At 37.8% G+C, this 24,141-nt stretch overlaps 1 protein-coding gene across 3 annotated transcripts in view; it reads right to left on the reverse strand.

Moving 5' to 3' along the window:
• The window catches only part of LOC129575615 (putative uncharacterized protein DDB_G0271606), a 151,095-nt gene extending 128,391 nt beyond the window's left edge, over nt 1-22,704 (reverse strand). The window contains exon 1 of one of the 3 annotated variants that reach the window (XM_055459481.1): nt 21,643-22,704. The gene's annotated coding sequence lies outside the window, so the exon portion shown is untranslated. The remainder of the gene's footprint in view (nt 1-21,642) is intronic. The other 2 variants (XM_055459484.1, XM_055459482.1) reach the window with 2 other exon arrangements.
• Between the last annotated feature and the right edge of the window lie 1,437 nt (nt 22,705-24,141).

Raw genomic sequence — 24,141 nt, forward strand, 5'->3', positions numbered from 1 at the left:
TCGATGACTCATCGATACTGATGACAGCTAGTTCACTTTGAATAGTCAAATATGTGCAGATGGCGCTGTAAAATCGTTCACCACTGACAAACGTCAAATTAGTATGGAAAGAAGTCAATGTTGCAGCCTCCCGTTTAGTACGAAAATGCGAATGAATGCATTTGCAAATCGGTACGCGCATTCGGTCGCAAACGTAAGAATTTGATTTTTTTGTTCTGAAATGCGAATGCATTGGCGAGAGATAAATTCCCCTGATTTGATGCATCATACATGCATTTTTCGTTGTGTTCACTTTTGTGCAATATTTGAAGTCAAGAATCAGAGTTGCCGGTTGAAGAGAATCATTCGAGTCGCATTGGTAAGCAAAATGCAACAATATGTAAATATTCGGTAATTGCTCGTCGTTTCGAATGCATGATATCGTTGCGATCGCACCACCCAAAAAAACGGAGTCCAGAGAAAGAAATTCGCTTAATATATGTAACGAGCACACGACTACTTTTTTTGACAGCTTCGTAGAGGCTTTGTGTCTCGAGAAATGTTGAACTAAATTAAAGTTAAAAAGTATCTACGCATTCCAAAACGGAATGAAAGACTCAACGAAATGGAAAAATACTTTTAAATTTTAAAAATCTGACTGTATGCGTACGGTTCGCAGTGCACACTATGCACTGCATAGCCCAGTGTTTTCGATTTGCATGCAATATTATGCAAATATGACTGAAAATTCTTGACGATGCTATTTCATCTCTAAAAAGTTGACAACAAGCCTTGTTTGTGTTGCAACGCAAATATCACGAAAAAAAATTAACGTAGCGATGCTGCTAAATTTCTGGTCTCATGAATTTCGCAAACTGAACGAATTTAACATTCACCCGAAAACTAGAAATGCTGGCTGGTTTATGTGTATGTGTACTGTGCACACGCCTGTTTGAATGATTCAATAACCACGCATAATTTTAACATGTAACATCCCAATGAAGTGAAACGCGAAGAGGAAAACAATGAAAAGTAAGATTGACAAAAAGCGGCGAAAGTTTTCATTTTGCCGAACAGTGCAAAACCATTTTCATCCGTAAACGCGTGCAAATGTTTCATTTCATGCTGTTGATTTTTGTTCTTCGTGTTTACAAGTTTGCTGTATTTCGCTCGCTCGCTCGCTTTCTTTCATTAAAGCGTACAACGAAAAGCACGGCCTCATCATCAAACACTTCGGAATGTGCTGCATAAGGGCAAATTTGTGGCACTTTGCCTTCAATTGAATTGGAAATTCTTTCGAGATAAAATTCAGGCACAAAAGCACACATACGCAAAACAAGAAAGTTCCAATAGCTTACTTACACTGCTTCTCCCGCAGGATTTGCTTATTTCATTCACTATAAAACTTTTTATATTGAATTGCATATAAAAATAACTTGACACACAAACTAAAACATTCAAGCAAAGGCGAGAGAGAGAGAGAGAGAGAGAGAAACGCAGATTGACAGATTTGAAAGCAAACGCCTTCATTGCTTCATTTGTGCGCGTCGCCACTTTCACTCCAGCTAAATTGCCTTTGTAAATATATTTAAAACTATTTAAAGGGCATGCAATCAAATAATTTCACTCGCTATAATTCTCCCCATACAATTAAAATGACAATCTGAATGCGCTTTCGTGCTAAAAAAAAATGTGCTCACACAGTTCATAACGTTCGTGAGTGCTACTGAAATATATGAAGCATTCTGCCGCTCGCTCCATTTTTTCTTCTCTCATTTTCGCTCTTCTTCTGCTTTCCTTTTTTGTTTCTCTGTCTTGCTATTCTCTGCTCTTCGTTTGACTTATTACTGGCACTCTACAGCAAACACGGGCTGACAACATGTGTCACTGTTTACATTAATTGAGCGAACGAAACGAATGGAGAAGAATGTCGTACCGGCAGATTTTCTGGTAAAAAGAAGCAGCAACACACACACACACACAACCATTTTGTGTAAATATACAATGAAATGGAAAAGGAAAACTTTTCCATCGCATTTTGGGTAGCAAAGCTATGCAAACGAAAATTTGCACTTCATGCATTTTATATAATCAAAATAGACACGCAATGTCATGTAACGCGAACAGCAAACAACACTCAATTTTATTATGTGTCGCTGTTTTACACGATCGAATCGATTAGTCCGGAACATTATTTCACATTATACTTTATCGCAGTCAAGCGCATTCTCTCGACTTATGACTGTTGTTGAACCGAAAACACGCACATACTCACCCATATATGATATCATACACTATCCTACACAAGTTTGGAAACACCTGACATTTTTCATTAAAAATTGTGTTTTTTTGGTGAACCAAATAACATATTTGGGACAGACCTAAATCATTGAAATTATTTATAGTGTTTGAGCAATCTATGGAAATTGAACTAGCAAAATTTCACCGAAAAATAATTACAAATACCTAGGATATATCCATTTCAATTTGATATGCTTCACTTTTTATGTATAAAATGTAGCATGTCAGCATTTTTGGGAATTCAGGTGAATGAATCTCTGGAATTTATTAATATATTTTTCAAACTTCACTGATTTAGTCTTCATAGACACTCACTTAAATACATCGAACCATTTCTATGATGCAGACTTTTCCGAAATATGTTGTTTGATTCACTGAAAAAATGTTAGGTGTTTCCAAAGTGTTGCAGGGTAGTGTATATACCTTTTGGTTCAAGTGGAAGCCTCATGGCTTCATTAAATCATCGCAAAGGTGTTTTGTGTTCAGTTTCAAATACGTTCGTTCGCGCAAGCTCTTTTTTCACTTTTCACACTATTCGAAAAGACAATTAAATAATAAATTCGGATTCATGTCGAATCTGAAAACCGAAATGAAGTGCGACTGCCATTGTCACAATCGCAAATAAACGATGTAAAATGTATAAATTCGTGTGTTTCGAACGAAAGAGAAGGTGAGAAAGAGAGACAGAGAGAGAGAGAGAGAGAGAGAACGGGAGGAGAGAAAGATGAGAAATGTCGGTATTCGGTATAAAGGTGTCGTCATCTTCTCTTTTTCTCTCGTTTGGCACAGAGAAAACGACAAAAATCTCGATGAAATTACTCTATTCTGTCAGATATGCAGTTGACACACGGAATTTCATTAAAACTTTTACTCGCAAAAGATTTCAACTAAGTCTACTGACTTTTCTGCTTCCCACATACACTCATAATCACTGGGTCACACTCTTACTCCCTTTCTGTGTGTTTAAACGTTAAAAGACAGTTAAATTGGCGAAAAATAAGGATGGGATCATAGTTCGTATATAAATGCGAAAACCTTCAACCGAACTGCATATGCTACAAAATGCAACGTGTATAAAGCGTTGCTCTCTTCATCTCGTTCGTTCGTTCGTATGTTTCAGACTGTGTGATTGCTTTCGTCGTTTTGAAAATATATAAAGTGCAAATGGAAGTTCATTTAATAAATGTTGAGCATTTTTCTGACAACAAATGTGTCCCAAGTCACTAGAATTCAATATTAATAGTAACCAAACTTCATCGTTTGCTCCATCTATTAATAATTATTCCCTAGTCCAACTGGGATTTTCCGAAAAATTATTCAACCAATGGATTTGTTTTTGTTAGCATGATGATAAGAGCTCACGTGATCTATATTTGTGTAATCATCTGTGAACCACTTATTCTCAATGAATTTTTCATTCTGAGATTTGGTTATTTTACACGCAAGGCTCTTTACTCTAAAGAATGATATAGAAATGAATTGATGTAAGCCAAATCCATTCGGAAGTAAAAAAAAACATGGGACATTTAAGTTTATATGATGATACTTGGATCGAGTTACACTATCATCTCTCTACCGTTTGATTTGTGTGTGTGTGTGTTCATGTACGACTCCAAATATTTCTTTTGAACTTTTATTTTCAGCAAACAACCAATTTATTTATGAATCATGAGGAAGAGCTAAAAATTAATTTTCGAAATGTTTTCAGTCAGTTTGTCACTAAGCACACATTCAGGCCTTAGCGAATTCATCATACAGTTTTTTTTTGCATTCAATTGAAATGATGTGTATGCTTGTATATACATATATGTCAGAATTTATTTTAAAAACCACGTCAAGACAATTGCTTTTGTATAAGCCTCTAGCTCTCTGGAATGAATAGAATAATAAGCTATACCTTTTTCTCCCCTCTCTCTCTCTCTCTCTCTCTCTCTCTCTCTCTCTCAAATCATACAAAGTTCATATAGAACCCCGAAATGTCAGCACGGTTGTCAGTTATCACAACGACAACGGTAAAAAACTATTTTATCCTTTTTGAATGCCTTTCATCAGTGACACCGGAGCAGTTCCGAGCGAACGGATTTTGGTACATTGATTGTTCCGAGAGATGGCAAAGCTGAAGAGACAGATAGAATGAAGGCGAACGCATTTACTGCAATAGTTGTTCTCGGTGTTCCTCAGGAGCGAATAGAAAATTTCCGGGCGAAAAAAGAATTCCATTCATTTTCCACTGGCATGTTTTGTTCTCAATCTCTCAACTCTTTGTCATGTCGTGATGTTTGGTTTATTGATTTTCTGTCTGATAACACTTAAAACTTGCACGGTCTGCAACACACATACAACGGTCATGAGCTTTGATCAAGATACAATCGCTTAGTTCCATATTGTTTTTCGAACAAAATGATCATGCCAATGGCAAAAAACATTTATTTAGACACAAAAAAATGTATAGCAAAAGAAGAACGAGAAAAAGAACCCAGCGAAAAAAAAAGAAACAGACACAGAAAGTTGTGCCTGTGTATGTCTGAGAGAGAGAGCACACTTCTCAACTCTACTTACTTGCCAAACATCGAGAAGCTTTTCATCCGTTCGATGATTTCAGTTTGGATGAAAGATTTATATGTTGCCTGTAGTTTTGGTGATGGTACACACACGGTGATATCCATGTGGCAGCATCAGAAGGAAAAACTTTTCCCGCAACTCTTATTGTATTATCCGTTCATTTCCTTTTACTTTCTTGCTAGCTGGCCTCTTCTCATATTTGCTAACGTTGCGCTCATACAACCTACAACATTGATGAATCCACATTGAATTTACGCTAGCATATTATTGTCGTTACGTTCAGATGGCCATCTCAAAGATTCATTTCATGAAATGAAGAAATTATGGAACCAAATGGAAACCGAACGTGAGGAGACGACGACTCCCTTTCTCCACTTAATAGTAGAAAATCAACAACAGACTCACAAAGTTTTCTGCGACTCACTTTCTCTCTCTCTCTCTCTCTCTCTCTCCCTCTCCTCTTTTGCTCTTCGTTTACAAAATTTATGAAAGACTGGGACATCACATTTCAATTGTTTAGGTTCTTCAACCCTTTTCATGCATTCATCTATATCGTGTGAGCAAGTTGAAAATAAATGCAAAGAAAATTAGTTATAGTTCAGCCAGACATACGGACGAGCGCAAATCCACAGCATATGTCATTGTGTTTGCGCCTCTACGAATGTTGAGAACTATAGACCGAGCATCCAGACGAAATAAAGTTCGTCAGCAGTAATTATAACTCCAGATGGCTCCTAGAACAGAAGATGGAGATGGTGGTGTGCATCATCAGTGTGACACACGGTGATGTGCAGCACACGTTCGTGTAACACCAAGGTAAGCGTATCAAGGCTCTAATGAAGAAAATATGTATCGAAATGATGCCGTGAGTACGAATCCATGACAAAGAAAAACTTTTCGATGCATAATTTTTGTGGAAACAGTAAAAGAGAATGCGAGAAACACAGAGTTGTAAAAGACGAAAGCGCATTATCAAAGGCGAAGTTTGCGTCGCTGTGATACAGTTGCACACAAGAAATGGATCACATAATGGAAAATTATGCACTTTCTGATGAGTTTTAATCAAGAGTCTACAGATTTTCGCCCCGAAACGACGCGATAACAAACGAAAGATGAGTGAAAGAAACAGATTGAATATGTCAGATTCATGGAGCTCGTCTTTTTTTCATACCTTTTTATTTCATACCACTGACTGCTATCTCGCTTTCTTTCTTTCTTTCTCTCTTCGTCGAACGAAAGTAAACTAATAAAATTATGATAAGCTTTAAAATAAAGTTAATAAACTTCAAAATTTACTGCTGTTTTTCCTACTTTGAATTTGTATTTTTGCCACTTTGGCCAACGAAAGAAGTGGCATTCACACGGGGTGACGAAAGATGAATGTGTCTTGCATTGAATCAGACACGAAAAATAAAAAATAAAACGAATTCCACAAGATCACGAACTAGAAATAGAGAAAGAAGAATAGAGCGAAATGAACAGTAAAAGATAGCTCGAACGGCAATCTTATAGCAAAAACACGAGGACAAATTCGAATGAAGCAATTCCACCGAAAAAAAAAAACCGTTGAATAACAAATAATACATGTAAAAATCTGGCCGAAAAATTTATTGTGCACGAAACAATATTATTTACAGCAGATTAAATGCATGCTTCTATTTCTTGGTATGCTTGGCGGCGGGAGAAAATGTTACCGTTTTGGGGGCCAGGTGAAGAACAAAAGTGCCATTTAAATTCCAAACAATATTGTTCGAGCTACACCCAAATAAAAACCGAGCAACAAACGGAAAGGCAACACGAGCATACAACAACAATAGGAGCTACAGCAAGGAGGAAATAAATAGAAGGCGAGCAATAGAGAAGCACCAAACAACAACTGAGAATATTCCACAAATGAATTTATGTATTCCATCCATACATTAAGTGCATTTACTTGTGGCATTTTTTATGTTCAATAATAGTTATAGCAATAATATGGCTTTTGTTTACGACAATTCTCTCTGTCTTCCATTTCTCTTTCGCTCGCTCCCTCTCTCTCTCTCTCTCTCTCTCTCTCTCTCTCTCTCTCTCTCTCTCTCTCTCTCTCTTGCTTGGGGTAACGGGAGTTTTGTGCATTCGAACCAACTCTCACTTGCATATGACGACCAGCAGATGATCACAATCATTGCGAGAGTTGATGATGATAATGATGATGACGATGATGACGATGACATCGGAGACCATGGTGGTATTGTGAATCTGTTTGTATGTGTGTCGTTCTGTCTCTGTATGCAGAATGGCAGATATTTTATTGTTAATAAAATAAGGTAATAAAATATAAAATACAATAGCGAAAATGCGAAAAAAGAGCAGCAGGCGGAAAATGGCAATGAATAAAAAAGAATTCTATCCACAAACACACACCCTCTCTCCCTATCTCCATTTCACTTGTTCTCTGGATGCTGGCGGGAAAAAAAAAACCTACACACACCGAATCTTTTTCATGACAGCACAAGAAGTATGCTCGCATTGGAGGAAGTAGTGTTTGCTGTTTGCAATTTCACTACGGCTGCATACCGATTTCGCTGTAGTCAACTTCGTGTTTACAGTTTCTTTCATTTCTTCGTTTTCGTAAGCATTAACCAAGCCGCCTCTCTTTTGCTCTTCCTATCTGCACTGTCTCTTGGTGAATTCTTTGCTCTTTTTATTTGTCGTTTTTGGCTAGAGTTTCGGTTGCTCTCCTTTCTTTGATGCCGCATTTTAAACTGACTATTTTTTTTCCCTTGCTCTCTGTTTCACATGGTGCATAGACTGGTTGTGGCAAACAAACGAAGTTACAAAAGAGGCACTAAATGATCGCATTCACAAATAAATTTACATACAAACACAATTAATTTCCTATAGATTATCAATGGTTCGGTCATCCCTTTAGGCGGAATGGAATACATTTTAGCCTTTTGACTGAATTACAATGTGCCTGATACATATGGAACAGAGAGAATAATGCAATGCAAACGAGGATTCGAGATAGAGTATGCGTGTATGCGACAATCCGTATCGCAAATCCATTAGACACAGAAGAACGGAAGAAGAAGAAAAAAATAGAGCAGACTTATTGACTTTGCGTACTACCCCAACCGTACCTTTTCGATAAATGCCATCAAATATTTAGGATATTAATGTGTACGAATGCAGATGGACTACATGCATATTCCATATCCCGATACATTTCCTCTTTGGCTCTATTTTATTATAAGATTCGATATATGTACATCGGACGGGGTCGAATTACAAACAAAACATGTTGAAATGTTCCATCAAAAATATTCACGTTATTTCTGTAATGTAATCACAAAGGAACGGAACAGAAAGACCGGATCCAATTTCATTATTTCCATCGTTGATTTTTCGACGAACACGAACACATACACATAAATTGATTCGCTTTCTTTCGCCGCCTTCCAAATAAGCGACAAAAGCTTACGATATTTTTGCACTTGCTCTCATTCTCGTTCACGAAATCATATGTACATATGTACGCATGCCAACGCTTCAAAACCGTGTGCCACCGATAGCAATTCGATACAAGTGTCGAAAATATACACCAAAATGCGACAGCATCATCGTGTGCAAACAAGATAGCTCCATTAATTTAATGAATTTATATAATATAAGCCCAGTTAAACTTATGTGATTAATTTAATCGCATCACTAAACTAACATATGCTCACTTCCACTCTGCTTTCCCGCTTGACTCTCAGTTCAGCACAGGCAGTTGTAATGCTACTCTTTGCGCCATTTTCGTGCCTCGGCCCATTTTTTCTGTTTGCTTCCCATAAGACAATAAAAAGAGTGTTTCGAACCTTCACATTAGACACATATTGATGTGCAGCCGTACTGTCTATACGTCTAAGCAGCCTAACTCTTTCGTTCATTCGTTTGCTTGCAAATCGACAATGTTCTACCTATGCTTCTGCTTGGCAGTGGTGTGTTTGTGTGTGTGCAAAGAAAAAAGAATACTAATGGCAGTAACGGCTTTGTTTCGAAAACTAGCGTTGAAAGCTTCCGCAAGATAGTTAATGACTAAGCTGAGGCAAATACAAAGTGATAGCAGCAACAGTAGCAGCCGCCGCCGCATCTGAGAACGATGAAAATTATTTTTCCCTGAATAACTGTTTGTGCTGGAGTCGAGTGAGCAGAGCAGTGGGTTTTTATGGAAAACAATGACATGAACGAGTGAGATATAGAGTGGTGGTGGTGGCGGTGGTGTTGGTTGATGGAATGTGAAGCAAAATAAAAATGAAGAACGCAGAAATTTTCGACTTCGCTAAAAACTCGTTACAAATTGAAACATAGCGTAAAAACTTTTTTACTAGCTAAGCATACGATCGGATACATTCAAATGCATGTTTGCTTCGTCGACGTTGGCTTGTCTTATTCGCATCGTTACTGATTTAAATGGTTTGCTATATTATACCTTCAAGGATCCAACTTTGTTTCGTTGTTGGATCCAGTTTTTATTTGAAAATTTGTTACGTAGTTTTCTCACTCAATCCCACGCTCTCTCTCTCTCTCTCTCTCTCTCTCTCTCTTTGCTTGCCATCTTTTGTTTCATTAATATTTATATACTATGATATGTTTCACACTGAACATAAGCACATACACACATACGCATTTATTGTCGCATTAAAACCATTGAAATTTGAGTCGAAAGCGGGAGCTCGTTGCATACATCGCACTCGGCCAAAGGATGGGGAGGTGATGTTTGTATGCGATATTTCTATTTATGGTACACATGCGAGCAATTTTTGGGTAGGTATGGCAAATATATGTCGTTGTTGTGTCGTTTTAAGTGGTAAAAAATTCCGTTTCTATAACAAAAGAAAATTGTGGTGTGAAAATATGCTGTCGAACTACTTTTGAAAAACCAAAAGAGATACGGAGAGAGGGAGAGAGAGAGAGAGAGAGAGAGAGAGAGAAATGGAGTGAACTGAGCGATAGCAGAAAAGAGGAACGACAGCAAAAGAAAACCACAATGTGATGATGGCTGTATAGAGAATGCTTATGGTTATTTTGATTTTGACATCGTCGAAAGTATTTATATTTATAAACATGCATGGTCCATAGCAGCAGTAGCGCTGGTTCGTTCATTCTTTCATTCGTTGGTTCTTTTACTTTGCGACACACGACAATGTTTTACGTTTTATGCTCGAGCTGATCAAATTTTCCACTGCTGCCACCGCGTACAACACACGCGGCGAAAAAAAATGTATGATTTTACAAAATGTGCTTAGTGTCATGCATTGTATTTCACATGAATTGAAAATCATTGTCAAGGGTCGCAGGAGATAGAGAATACGTTCGTGAATAAATGTTAATGTGCGAAACGAAATGATATGTAACGAAAGTTAGAAAGAGGATGAAAAAAAATTGGCCGTGAATTTGGCTCTTCTTTGTCAAAACTCAAATGAATACGGCTTTAATTCATTTAAACTTATCGTTCGAAAAGTTTTGGTACGAACCCATCAACGCTGATATCGTTGTACACAAAGTTAGATTGATTGGATTTCAACCCCTTCACTTTGTGTATCATGTGTTCAATATTCATCATACTTACACATTCTCTTCGTTGCGCCACACACATCTTAACTACATATCGGTTGTTCTCTCTTTCTCTCCCTTCATTCATCTCATCTCCGCGCTCTGCACACGGTAGATCATTTATCACCCACTCCACATGCATTTTGCGCCGCCGCTGGCTTCACTGAACAAGTTCGATCTTTCTCTTTTTGCCCGTGCGAAATAAGTTGACATTCTAAAATGTTTAATATTAGGGCCATCCAACTCGCTAGTCGCCATAATTCATCGACATTCTCATCATTTGGCACATGGTTTAAACACTTAATCTCAAGTAAGTTAATTGAAAAGCATACAAATGATTTCTTTTTGCTCAAGATTTCTTCGGGTTTTTCTTTTTCTTCGTATTCGGTGTGCTGTTTTCTCCCTCCCTCCCTCTTTTATTTTTGTCTTGATATCGATTCGATTACTGCTGTGGAATCATAAAACTAACTTACAAAAGTTTCACTTTTTTATGAAGTTAGTCGCCCAGGCAGCCATATGGAATGCTTGAGAAAAACTTGTCCCCGACTTATGAGTATTTAACGAAAAGTTAGCAATATCATTCCGAAAAATTGAAATTGTAATAAAAAGACAAAGACAAATACAACATCAAAATCTGCTGCTATGCTGCGTTTTGCAATGCTGCGGTGGCTGCCAGTTTAAGTTTATAAGCCCAAGTTCACACGACATTCTGATACTTTTGTTGGCATTATTTAATTCGATCAACATATACTCACTAGATATAAACGGCTCTTAATCGGAAACATGCATGCATACATCCCGTTTCCGCGACGCACAAACAACACCACAAAGGAAGAAAGAGAAGGAGGAGAGAGGAGGCAAAGGAGTGTGTACAGTGTACACTCGTTCGGCTTCTGTTAACATTGTTGGCTTTTTCTTCTGGAAATTGCGCATCGCTGCCATTGCCGTTAGCAAATATTTTTATTAGAATCACACTCTGCGTATGGATTCTTTTCACAATCACAATCACACACATACATCCAGCGAAATGATATTAAAAAACTTTTTCTATTTTCATGGAATGTGCGGTCTTTTGTTGTTGCCGTCTGCATGATGTTCTTTTAAAACTAACTCAGAGATATGTATTTTTGATGATCTTCTCTTCTGTCGGATTTCGTCATGCAGCCGAATCAAGTGCGCCAAACACCAAATACAGACAATTCCGAAAATGGTGAAAAGAAAGTGCAAGAAACGTACGACTAATGCGACGAAGAGAGAGAGAGAGAGAGAGAGAGAGAGAGAGAGAGAGAGAGATACAGCCAGAGAATGAGCTAAACTTTTATTTATTCGAAGTTTCGGTTTCGCCTTTCAATTACATTGTACTTGTGTCGCAAATATTATATTCTGTGTTGTGCAGTCTTCCAAGCGCTGACAATTTCCGGGGAAAATTTTCTGTCCTGGATTGTATGTGTGTGTGCGCTATATTTGACTTTTTTTGTTCGCAAAAAGCTAAAAACTAGTTTGAAATTTATGGTGAAAATGCCAATTGCAGAAGAAGCATTATCTTTGCAATTGCTAAATGGATCAGACGCCCATTTGAGATATCGGTAGCTCGGTTAAGCTGGTTGTACTTATGGAGTATGTGTGCAAGTCATCCCGGGTGTCAAATTGCTCGAACCCACTTCAAGTAGAAATGTTTGCATGAAAATCTTTGGTATGGCATCAAAAGCGAAACAGATTTTTTTTTATCTGTATACGTATCCAGATTTCAACCAAATTCTTTGCTCCTCTTGATTTAATCGTATACATATTTTCACAAGCAAATTATTTTATGTAATCTTCAATGCTGTCGGTATTTATTCCATAGGCAAAATAATGCCTGCGTGAAACGTATCCCTAATCGGTCTGTCTTTTTCTCTTTTTTTTCTCTCTCTCTCTCTCTCTCTCTTTCTCTCTCTCTCTCTATCTTCCCTTTTTATTTTTTAATATCATCGATTTCATTTACCATACATTTTTCACATACACTTTGCAAACTGGGCGCAAAGAAATAACAAATGACGTTAAGCAAGTATCGTGTTTCGTTCGCGCGCCAATTTGAAGAAACAGAGATCAATTATTACCTTCTGTGTTTCGCTCGAGATAATCAAGAAAGCATCGTTGTCCCGATGGCATTGCTCGCGGGCTAAATTTTTAATAACATCACATCACCAAACACACACATACACACACAATTCGCTCAAAATCCAACAATAAGATACAAATATTGACGGATTGATTGAAGAATAAAAAAGAATAGGAAAATGGGAGCTTAAGAAGGATGCGATTCTGTGGCGTGTTTCTTCTTTTTTCGCAAACTTTTGCAACATCAGCCTTCGGATTGATCTAAAACAGGGCCGTAGCCACGGGAACGCGAAAGGTAGCTGAGCGCCCTCTGGCAACTCATGAACACCTTTCCAAATTTGAGAAGTGTTTACACCCAGAAAATTTTTCGAGTTTTATTAATGCTTCGACATTCAGAGGGAAAATATTATTTTAAAAAATCACAAAAGGGACAATCGAATCTTTTTATCTATTACTCATATTTCCAATAAAATCGACTGGAACCAACTTTTAAGAGTCATTTTCCACGGAGAAATAATCTAAAGAAAACGTTTACGGTTATTATAAATGAATATTCGGTTCGGACATAAAATAATATCTCAAGAGAAAAAATACTCTTCATTTCTGCGGTGTACGTATCGCTCACGCTATGCGTTCGTTCTTCTTCTGCCTTATTCACACTTACACTATATTCGTCATACAAAACAACAGCAGAATCTAAGTGTAGAACGCATGCGGATACGCTAAACGTCACACCAATACTAATGCATACGGTCTAGCGTCAATATCGCTACACACAACTGAAGCGCACCGCATGCGTTCTACACTTAGATTCTGCCGTTGTTTTGTATGACGAAATAGTGTAAGTGTGAATAAGGCAGAAAAAGAGCGAACGCAAAGCGTGAGCGATACGTACACCGCAGAATAGAAGGGTATTTTTTTTCTTGAGATAAGCAATAAAAAAAAAACTATAAAATTAGCTTTTTCAGTCTTCATAACTGTTGTTATTGCGAGCACCCATGATTTGTATTTGAGCGCCCCCAGAAATTTCGAGCTGGCTACGGCCTTGATCCAACAATAGAAAAATCGAATTCAACATCGACAATTACATTGTTCACACGAGTGGGCTCTCATACACATCGCCCTCTTCAAGTGGTTCAGCCTAATATTGTTGTTTCTGATTATACGTTATGATAAAATATATTTTTAATTTGCTTGATCAAACAATTTTCACATTGTTCGTGACGAATACAAAATAATAATCGTTTGCTTTTGCTGCGATTTTTAAGTGAAGCGCGGTGAGAGACTGATACTGGAGAATGAACCAAATAATAATAATAATGAGAAGAAAAAAAACGCCTGCCAAATAAACTCTTGGTAGCACGAAACTCTTTATTAATTCTTTTTTAATTAAAATAATGGATCTCTCTGTGAAGCGGCGTGTTCGAGGTAGCAAATTGTTTCGGAAGTTGTGACGTCCCACATTTTTGAGTTAATTTTGATAAAGCAATCTGAAAAATGAAAAGTTTCGCCAGACACGAACAAAACGAAATGAACAGGCCAAAAAACATGCATAAATGACAGGCGGTATCGCAGTTCAAACACACATACAACAACAAACAATTTTTTTTTCATTCGGTTGCTTTACTTCCCTCTTTGCCTGTTCAATTGAATACCTGAACAAACATTACCACGTATCCCATTGCTACCGGACTCATAATGAAGGATGAGCAAGTGTTTAAATGAAAATTAAACTTTATTAAGCTTGTTGGGCCTTTGTATGTGTAACCTCTTTTTGTCACTTTGATTTTTACGGTAAGGTGTGTGTTAGAAGAACAGAGAGCGCAAAACACGCTTCTGGAAAATCAAAATTATGAGCAATGATTCGTTAAACCGTACGTTATGCGTGTTGTGTTTGTCCGTCATTTTATGCTGTTCGCACCTGATTTATTGCGATTTTAAATGTTGGAATCGCTGTTGATATATTGCTTGGAGTAAGGTCATCCGCTAATAAATTTGGATCAAGAGTAGAGAAAAGCGCACAGTATTGACAGAGTCGACCAATTTCGCCTGATATCTCTTTTTATATCTTCGTCGGCATTACGTCAGTTCGAAAATAAAACAATATTTATATCAAAGAAATATGCCGTTAATCTCTTAAAAATGTGTTTAAACAATTTACAATCTAAATAGAACACGTCAACGTCAACATTTTTATTCCAAGTATATGGTGCTCTTCATTGCGCATTTTTTTGCGCCGGACGGTCAAATGCCATCACATTTCGATGGAACAACAAATTCATTAAACACGATGAACATCGATAAAATAGAGTACATATCGGACAATGCGGAATGAGGAGTGAACGCGAGCGAAAGAGATTCATGTGACAAGTGCCTATATGAAAGCGATCGTCGTCGCAGCGGCTAATCGAGAGTCCATATATGTAATTATTGAGCGTCAATCGCAGCAAAAGGCAAAACAAACGTGTTAACACGATGCAGGAATTTATCCATATGACTTGACCATTGGACACATCGAATGATGTGAATGGGTGATGACAGTTTGTTCCGACCCAGTTCATTGCAATGCATCCCTTCATCATGATGATGATGATGACGTCAACGACGACGATGATTGTGATGATGATCAAAGGAAAGCCGAGCTTCCGACAATATTCCACCGAATACGTAAAACGACGACAATGATACAAGACACACAAGACGAACATATTCCATTCAGTATGGACGTTGGTAAACACAATGGAGCCGCTTATGCGGATTTGCAACATGTGTGAAATGGACATTGAACATACATTAGCATTGTGCAGTCAAACAATGTGAAATTATCTTGCAAATGATAATATTTTCTCGGCCTTCGTTCGCCTCGCCGTACATACATATTCAAGGTACGGTTTGAATTGCAAACGGCTAACAACATTTCAGCGCTCGACATTTGACGTGCACCACAGAATGGTGATAGGGAGCGACCATAGGCGAAAAATGAGCTGAATATTGAATAAATGAATAAGCCGAACAATGGTGAACACATTCTTTTCGTTCTTTTCCATTTTTGGTGTGCGTTCAAATTACAATGTAAATTTCAAATACTATACTGCAAAGGTTTTCTCTCTCTCTTTTTCTCAGCGACCTTTTTTATGCAGATTTTCTTATTTGGCATGGAGTTTTTTTTTTATTGTGTGTGTGTGTGCTCATTGTGAGTGCAAACTCTTCACATATGCTGGATTATTTTCTTGGACGATAAAAGGCAGCGAGCTGTGACGTTGAAGAGTCCGTAGAATTAGCGATGAATTCACATGAGTCCGAGAGAAACTTATAGAATTTCGATCTCGATCTCTCTTTCTCTCTTGCTCTGTTTTTATTTAAACCGGAATTGCCTTCGTATTCATATGAGAAAATCGACACTCACAGATGTCTGGGAATGCTTTTATGGCGTCGAGAAAATAATTGTGACCATTGGCGCATTGTCAATATAGGGTTGCTGATCGTGTGCGGCAATGCTTTTCTTTTCGCTTCCACGCGAAAATCAGAACACAATTCACATAAACCTGTACAGAAAATTAGCATAATACCGTAGATTTGTTACTCTCTCTCACACACACACACACACACACATTTATCCTTTTTCCCAACTCAAATACATTCAAAATATCTAAAATGAACGACGGTATACCAAGCGACAGCAGAGCAGAAAAACAGAAAAGAGAAAAAAATACCATCTGATGAATGAATGGATGGCACACAGTCTTTTCATAAAATGTAATCTCCGTTTCGACTTTGCCATAACGCCAAGACACATATACCTATATATACACAATCGCATACATAGTTTTTCAAATGCTTAAGCATATCGAATGACGAATGATAATTGAACCCGTGAGCATAAAAACGACTTATTAAACAATCGCCGAACAAAACGATACAAGAAAAAACTACCGAACAAAACGTACCACAGCGGTAATGTGTAGCACAGCGGAGTTTCGTTTTGAACGGTACCGTCCTGCTGTGTTACGTTTTTAACGTGTGTTTTGTTTGGTAGTTTTTTCTTGTATCATTTTGTTCGGCGATTGTTCAATAAGTCGTTTTTATGCTCACGGGTTCAATTCGAGTTAGTTGGCATTTGGGAAAAAAAATATGGGCGAACCAAAAAAAGAGAAATAAAACTAGAGAGGAAAATTGTGGCCAGGATGCTGTTTCAAACTATAACAAGTGAACAAAAGCCTCGACTCGATGGTAGCCGCATCTATTATAGCTCCCGACACCGTGTCATCAACTCTTTCTCCCTGAAATACAACTCGTATCCTCTTTTCAGCCATTTAATCCTTTCACTCGCTCTCTAGTTTGCCATTCAACTGAGACGGTTCTCGCTACCATTCGTCTGAATGTCTTGTACATTTTTAATATTTCTTTCGGAAAATGCAAGAACGTGGTATTTGCACGGTTCGACCACCAATTCGTGCATTCATGAAGATGCGCTCTTTAATGGTCCGAACATTTATAAATACGAAATTCATTAAGAGATATCTTCGTTGCTAGGTCTTTGTTATTGTGGTCGTTTCGTTTGAGATGTTGTTGCTTTTCGTGATGGTGCTTTTGTTTTTTGGTAATCGGTGTTCAACATTTCATTTCCGTAGCGCATCGTTTAGATAAAACTGTACCGACACCAACACATGCATGCAATTTTTAGAGCAGGTTTTGTATGCACAACATCAGCAATAGGACACCTGGTAAATGAATTATGTTCCATCACTCAAACATAACTCAAACACACACCAAAGCCCGAAAGCGAAAACCGGCGAACTGGAGCCAAAACGCATGGGCCAAATGTGCGTGTATATGTATGCGGAACAATGCTAGAAAAGCGTCAACAAAACGAAACCAACAAACAAACACCAATTGTGGAATGAAGTGATAGAGATAGCACCAAAAGAGATGTCATGAAACATAAAGAAAAATAATCAAATGAAATGCACACGGCGATATACACACAGCCACCGGCCCGTTTGCCATTTCAAGCGCCGGAATGAATTGAGCAAGCGAGCACGCGAACAAACAAATGAATGAGCAAGTGAGCGAAAAGAAACCACATCGAGAAATGCCATGACTTTGAATTTATTTCCCGTCTATTTTGTACATTAATGCATTGTCTGTCCTTCGTGTAATACTTATTTATGTCAAAAGCTCTTTGCATTCGTTCCACTGCGCTGCCATCCACACAAAGGGAATAAATCAATTCATGCAAAAGATGAGTTTTCTGTGAAAACGTTTATTGTGGATACTTTAATTCTTGTCTCCATGTATGCTGCTATTTCATGTGTGCTTATGTGTGCTGGAGAGAGTTAGAGGAAACATTGGCCAACGCACCCATCCATCGCATGTGAATGCGAATAATTTTCTGTTGTGTATTCCAACCAAACCGAACGTGTGCCCTGTACAGTGTACGATTCTCTCTTCTTTTTATATTATGTGTGTTCGGGTTGGTTGAGTTCTGTCTCACTCATCTTGGCAGTCGTTCACATTATTCTTGTTGGAGGTGAAATGAATATGTGCTCGCCGCCGCTATTCACTGAACGTATTCAAACGCATTTAGACACACAGATACACAACTTTTTTTTTTTATGTCGGTTGCATCAGTGATTTATGACGCAATTCGCTTTCTTTAGGCCATTGAACAGCAGCAAACCAGTAAACGAGCCAAGCAACAATAACAACATCATGAAATGGACAGGCCATAAAAAAAAACTTCTATTCACCAGCGTACAATACACGTATCGAGTGTCTCTCGCTCTTCATCGTTGGGAGTGAATGAGATGGAATGGAAATGTCGGACGAAACACAATAAATATGAAGAGAGAGAGAGAGAGAGAGAGAGAGAGAGAGAGGACAAACCGAGAAAAAAAAACACACACACACACAGATTTGGATTTGATTTTGACGTATTATGGCCAAATGAAATAAAACCATTTTTAACTGTCTCATTGGATGTTGGATATGCTGGAATCTGGATGGGGTGAATGTTACACCCACGAGAATACTGACAATCAAGCAAAGCATCTTGAGCTTATAAATGATAAAAATAAAGCGGTGAATATCTCGTGTCTCGTTTCGAATCCGCATATCCTTTTTTGTCCGATTGTTACGCAAATTGACGTTTCCATATCATTAAATGATGATTTCAAATCAATCATTCGAATGATTTTCAGACGATAATTCATAGTTCGTTCGGTGTCTGTGTGTGGGCGCATTCAATTCGTTCCGGTGTTTCGCTTTGTCACCTCTTCCCTCCACGGAACAAAAACCGTAATTTACATAGCGTGTCATCTATCAAGCGCGTGCAAATCAAAGAAAAATCATCAAATCCAATGGATTACGGCTACGAAAGCGCCGAAACATTTTGAACTTGAATCCGATTATAGATGGAGATAGATAAGAGTGTCGCATACAGAAGCAAAACGAAAAGACAAAATCATGTGCCCTGGAGCAAAGTAATTAAGTTGAGTTAAGCACTTGTAAGCGATTTTGTTTGGAAATTGTGTGATGACACTTCTGTGTGACGCCGAAGTACACATTTAAACGAGTACTGGGTATTGTGTGCATTGATCAATGATAAATGACAAAGTGAAACTGATGCATCATAGAACACGCACACCACAGCTGAGGCTTGACACAGAATGAGTACGGCAACAAATAGCAACACAATAAGAAAAACCGTTTCACACCTAACGATTAAGAGAGGCACATTGGTCCAAAGAAAATAGCGCCGACTAAATGCAAACACAATTCATGCTCTCACTCAGTCTCTACCTTTTGCCGGAGCAGCTTTTTCATTCGTTGTCGTTCCCTTTTCGCTCTTGACAATAAATATTTCCTATTTGCGTTTCGAAAATCCATCCGCAAAATAAACACACAACAGACAGACCAAACGAATTGTAAAGTAGTATGCTTGAACTGTATAACAAGTGCAGTGTTCTGTTGATTCTGGTTTAGCCGTCAATAGACACAACTCTACCGAGACAAAAGTGCAATGGCAACAAAAATAACAGTGTCGTTGATGTCTTAAGTGCACTGAGCAAACAGAGTGAATGAGAGAAAAGATAACGACAAGAAAAATGAGCGAACAAACAAACACAAAAAAACGGCACCCATTCAAATCTCGACGATGGTATTGCATGTGTTCATCCCTATCTCTCATTCGGCGAACGGGGCAGAGATCATACAATGGAACAATAAAGTGTTCAAACTATTCATGTGCCAAACTGAAAGCATTTGTTTCATCGTTGTGTTAGACGCTTCGACTATTTGGCGTACAAATAAAAGCTGCCGATAATTTCGCATTTTCTGTGCGGCCATTCTACAGTGTCCAAATTAGAATCACATTTTTTCCTCAATCATTTAACTCGAGTCCAAATTTAAACGCGACGAACAGCAAAATATTTCAATATGTATTCCATTTGAACAATTCACATAAAAGTCGAGACGGATAAAGTTGAACACTGGTAGAAACACGAATTGATTTTCAGATTCTTTTTTTAAAACATCACCCACACTTTGACCGTCCACCATGAAACGAAAAGTGCCACGAAAAGCGAAATTCATTTACCGTCAAATGGATTAAACATCGAGGACATTATCGAACGGTGAATGTGCGTTTTTTCATCGTCTTCTTCGTTGTGCATTGAGCGGGAAATGTGTACATGGAAGCAATATTAAAATGCATTCGTTGAACGTGAGGATGGAACGAGAGAAGGTGAACTATGTGTTTTCGAGCGGCTTTTGTACATTTTATCGCAAGCAAAAACGTATAGATCATTCTAAAAAGTCGGTTAACTGTGTGCACGGACGCTAAATTATCACAAAATATTTTCTCCGATGCCTCCCGATTTCATTGGAAATCCATTTTTTCAGTTTCTATGCAATAGATCGTCATGTTTCACAATACATCATGCGATATTCTCATAATTCAATAGACTATTGCTGATGATATTTTCTATCCTCTATAACGCATACTTAACGTTCTGTACAATAAAATTGGCAACCAACCCAAATTCTCGCTTTCGTTTTCTTTCTATGATCTTGCCACTTGATGTGTCGAAATGTTTAAATATAACAAGAGAAGCAGAGAAAATGGTAGTTTGATATTCATACATGAACAAATTTCATATTCATATTCATATTCAAACATATGGCATGCACACAATGAGACACTCCGCCGTGTCATACGATCAAATGGCTAGAAAGATGTGAGAAACATTGCTGCCGTTGCTGTTGAAAGCTATCTTCCGTTTATAACGAAAGGTTTGATTGAATTTTATTTTTGAATTTTTTATTATATGTGGGTAAGAGTAGACAAAAATGAAAGCGAACCGACCCGAACAGAACAAAGCAGAACAACACACAGAAAAAATCGAAAAGAAAAGAAAAAAAAGTAACAAAAGCGAAAATTATCTCTGGCTGCCACATCTCATGTGGCTTCGAATATAGCAACTGATTGCAAATAGATTGGCTGCCGTGAAACCGCATAGTTTCGATAAAAATAGTCATTAGCTCTACACACATTTTTCATAATATCACACAATTTTCATGTTAATTTTTTGCATTTTCAGGCAAAGCTTCGACTTTTCTAGTTGTAACGAGGTTTTGCAATTTATTTGCCATTTTTATCGAGAAATTGGCGTCAAATGACTCAAAAGACAAAATATGAACCATTATCACAACAGAACAAAAATATTTCTACGTCTTTCAATGCACACTTGACAATTTACATTCCATGAAAAAATCGATCAATAATTTTCCATTTTTGTTTGCACAAATATTTAAAGAAAATTTCTTCACATTATTCGTCAATCACACTTTCAATTTTGTAACGAATAAACGTGATTAATAATATTCCCAAATGCACGCACTTCATGATTCAAATTCCAGGAAACGAAATCCAATTTGAAAACGTTTTCCTTGTGGACCATTTCAAAATTCGATTCGCTCTGATAACGTAATCATTCTAACTAAATTTATCTCTCAATCAATATAAAAGAGAGGAATTAAAAATCGTCAGCGATGGCATAACGTTGCTTTGACTATAATTGTTGTGTTTATAAAATGAAGGAAACTATTGATTTCACTTACCGCGTGCGAGTAAAACACTTTTACACTACACTTAGCACTCAAAGTACTTTACTAAACTGTAAAACGACATTAAACAAACACAGCGGCTTAGCTAGCAAAACTCTCAACGAGATGCGAACAGAATCAGAGAAAACGGGATAGAAAAAGAGCTGTCTAGCAAAACAGTCTAGCAGAGACGTAAAAACGAAGACGAAAGAAATTCGGGACCGAATGGAATCCGCGTATGAACGACAGAAAGAGAAGAAAAGAAAAACATATATATACGGCAAAATTTCCGAATAAAATTCACAAACACATCAACATGATGTTTGAGCGAGAGAATTCGTTTCTACATAGTATTTCTTTTTTCACTTCGTTTTAGCTAATTTATCTTTCTCTGTTCTTGCGGTGTCGTCATCTCAGTCTACATTGGTGTGAGGCTGAGTCCACTTTCGATGACACATTATCGCACATAATCGCGATATTCGGCTCGGATCAATTTTTGTTTCGAGAAAGAAAGTCATAAGCATGACACAACAGCTATATAGCATCGCATTCTTGATACACAGCACTATAGAGCAGTGATTGTTTTTTATTTCTCTTCTATTTTCCTGCTCTCATTCGATTGTCATTGACTGTACGCCACACAGCGATCCAACCGAACCAATTTTTATTATATTCTGGCGATTCAGTGGCAGTGTGATTTATTGGTGTATACCTTCAGTATTTTTTTTTCTCTGTGTGATAAATTTGAAAAAGTCAGACAGACTATCGGCCATTTCAAAATCATTTTCTTCCAAAAAATATGTTCTATTTTCTTCTTTGAATATCGACTGCTGGATGGCGACTGCAACTGAAATGAAAACGGCGACATTTCGATTGGATATGAGTCATCGATTTCCCGTGACAAGGCATTAAGAAATGTTCTACTTGGTTAATCCGTTTAGTATGAGTTTTTTCTTGAAATTATTTCCAGACGTATTCACGTTCGCACATCACCCGATGATCTGAATGACATTGTGTGATGCGTTTTCCATGCGACAACGTAAAACCGTGGCTCTCGTTCTGTGTATCGTTTCGACTGATAAACGAAAACGCGTTCGCTGGTGCTCTGCCTTCTGAAAATGTGTGTTTTTATGCGTTTTTTTTTCTCTCCTTTATCTCCTATTTTCGGTTCGTGATGAAAACAAATTTTCATTTTCGCACGAAAACAAATAGTAGGTGGTTTATTTTAGATGTTTATCGTCACACAATCCGACAAACACAATGTGTACACACTCACACTGAACGGAACGACGGCGGAAAGGAGAGGCGGAAACATACAACGAACGATCAAGTGTGAGAGAGCGGCCTTTGTATAAACTAAAATCGACCGAAGCATACCGATTGCTCTTGCTCATCAAGTTTGGTATGCGTTTATTTATTGTATAGGTATTGATGTTGCTATAAAAATAGGCATTTGTGAATTTTATTTTTGGCGTTAGTTGCCTCAACTATGTTATATATTCATATCTCTTCCATTTGCATTCGAAGCTATTTGTTCGGGTGTCACTCGTTGTGTATTCTAGTTGTTGTTGTTGTTTTTTTTGGTATCTCCTGTATGAATTTAGCTAGATCACTAAATCGAATGACAGATTGTGTGATTCAGCAAAATTTGCTTTGTTTCCTTCTCTCTCTGTCTCACACTTACACACACATCCAATCACTCACTCTCTTTGGTGGACAAAATTTGCTTTGATGCTGTTGTCGCTCCCACTTTGGATATTCAATTACAAAGAAATTTTATTTGCGTTTTCCGTTTGTAATCGTCAACCATTTCCAACATTGTCATCGCATTATTGCAACAGAGTGTGCAGAAAACAAATGAAACACATGCACACAATACAGACGGAAAGAGAGAGAGAGAGAGAGAGAGAGAGAGAGAGAGAGAGAGAGAGAGAGAGAGAGAGCGGGGAATGTATCGCACACAATTTTTAATTACAATTAGATAGATAGGTTGTTAGTAATTTGAGTTTCATGTTGAGTGATTCCATCCAATTATGCATTCATTAAACAAAACTGTTGACACAATATTTCGTGTGAATAATGGAAAATAGGCAGCACATTTTATTCACACGATTCACTCCAGAAATATCAAGCACGATGGGTGGCTTTGTCGACGTTCACTTTCGCCTGCTTGCTAACCTGGCCTGTAATGTGTCCGAGCAACACACTATGAACTGTAAACATCAATCGAGTTCGTTTACCGCTCACAAACTATTATTTTCAATTACGAATATTTGTTGTCATTTTTTCGGCTTTTATGCGTATCGATTGTTCGCTTATGCACATTATCCTTGCTTCAAGTGACCACTGTGATAGTACTCAGAGCCATTCCTAGCGGGGGTTCAAGTGGTTCAAAGAACCAGGGCGCACGAGTGCCGAAGGCGTTCGGGGGCACTTGATATTTTAAAATTGTCGAATTTACTTGAAATAATCGCGGGAGCGCCAAAAGCGCTTGAGCGCTTTCCACTTAAACTG

Source organism: Sitodiplosis mosellana, unplaced genomic scaffold, assembly GCF_009176505.1.
Source record: "Sitodiplosis mosellana isolate CC-2019 unplaced genomic scaffold, AAFC_SMos_1.0 Smas_scaffold_6167, whole genome shotgun sequence".
NCBI classification, from domain to species: Eukaryota; Metazoa; Arthropoda; class Insecta; order Diptera; family Cecidomyiidae; genus Sitodiplosis; species Sitodiplosis mosellana.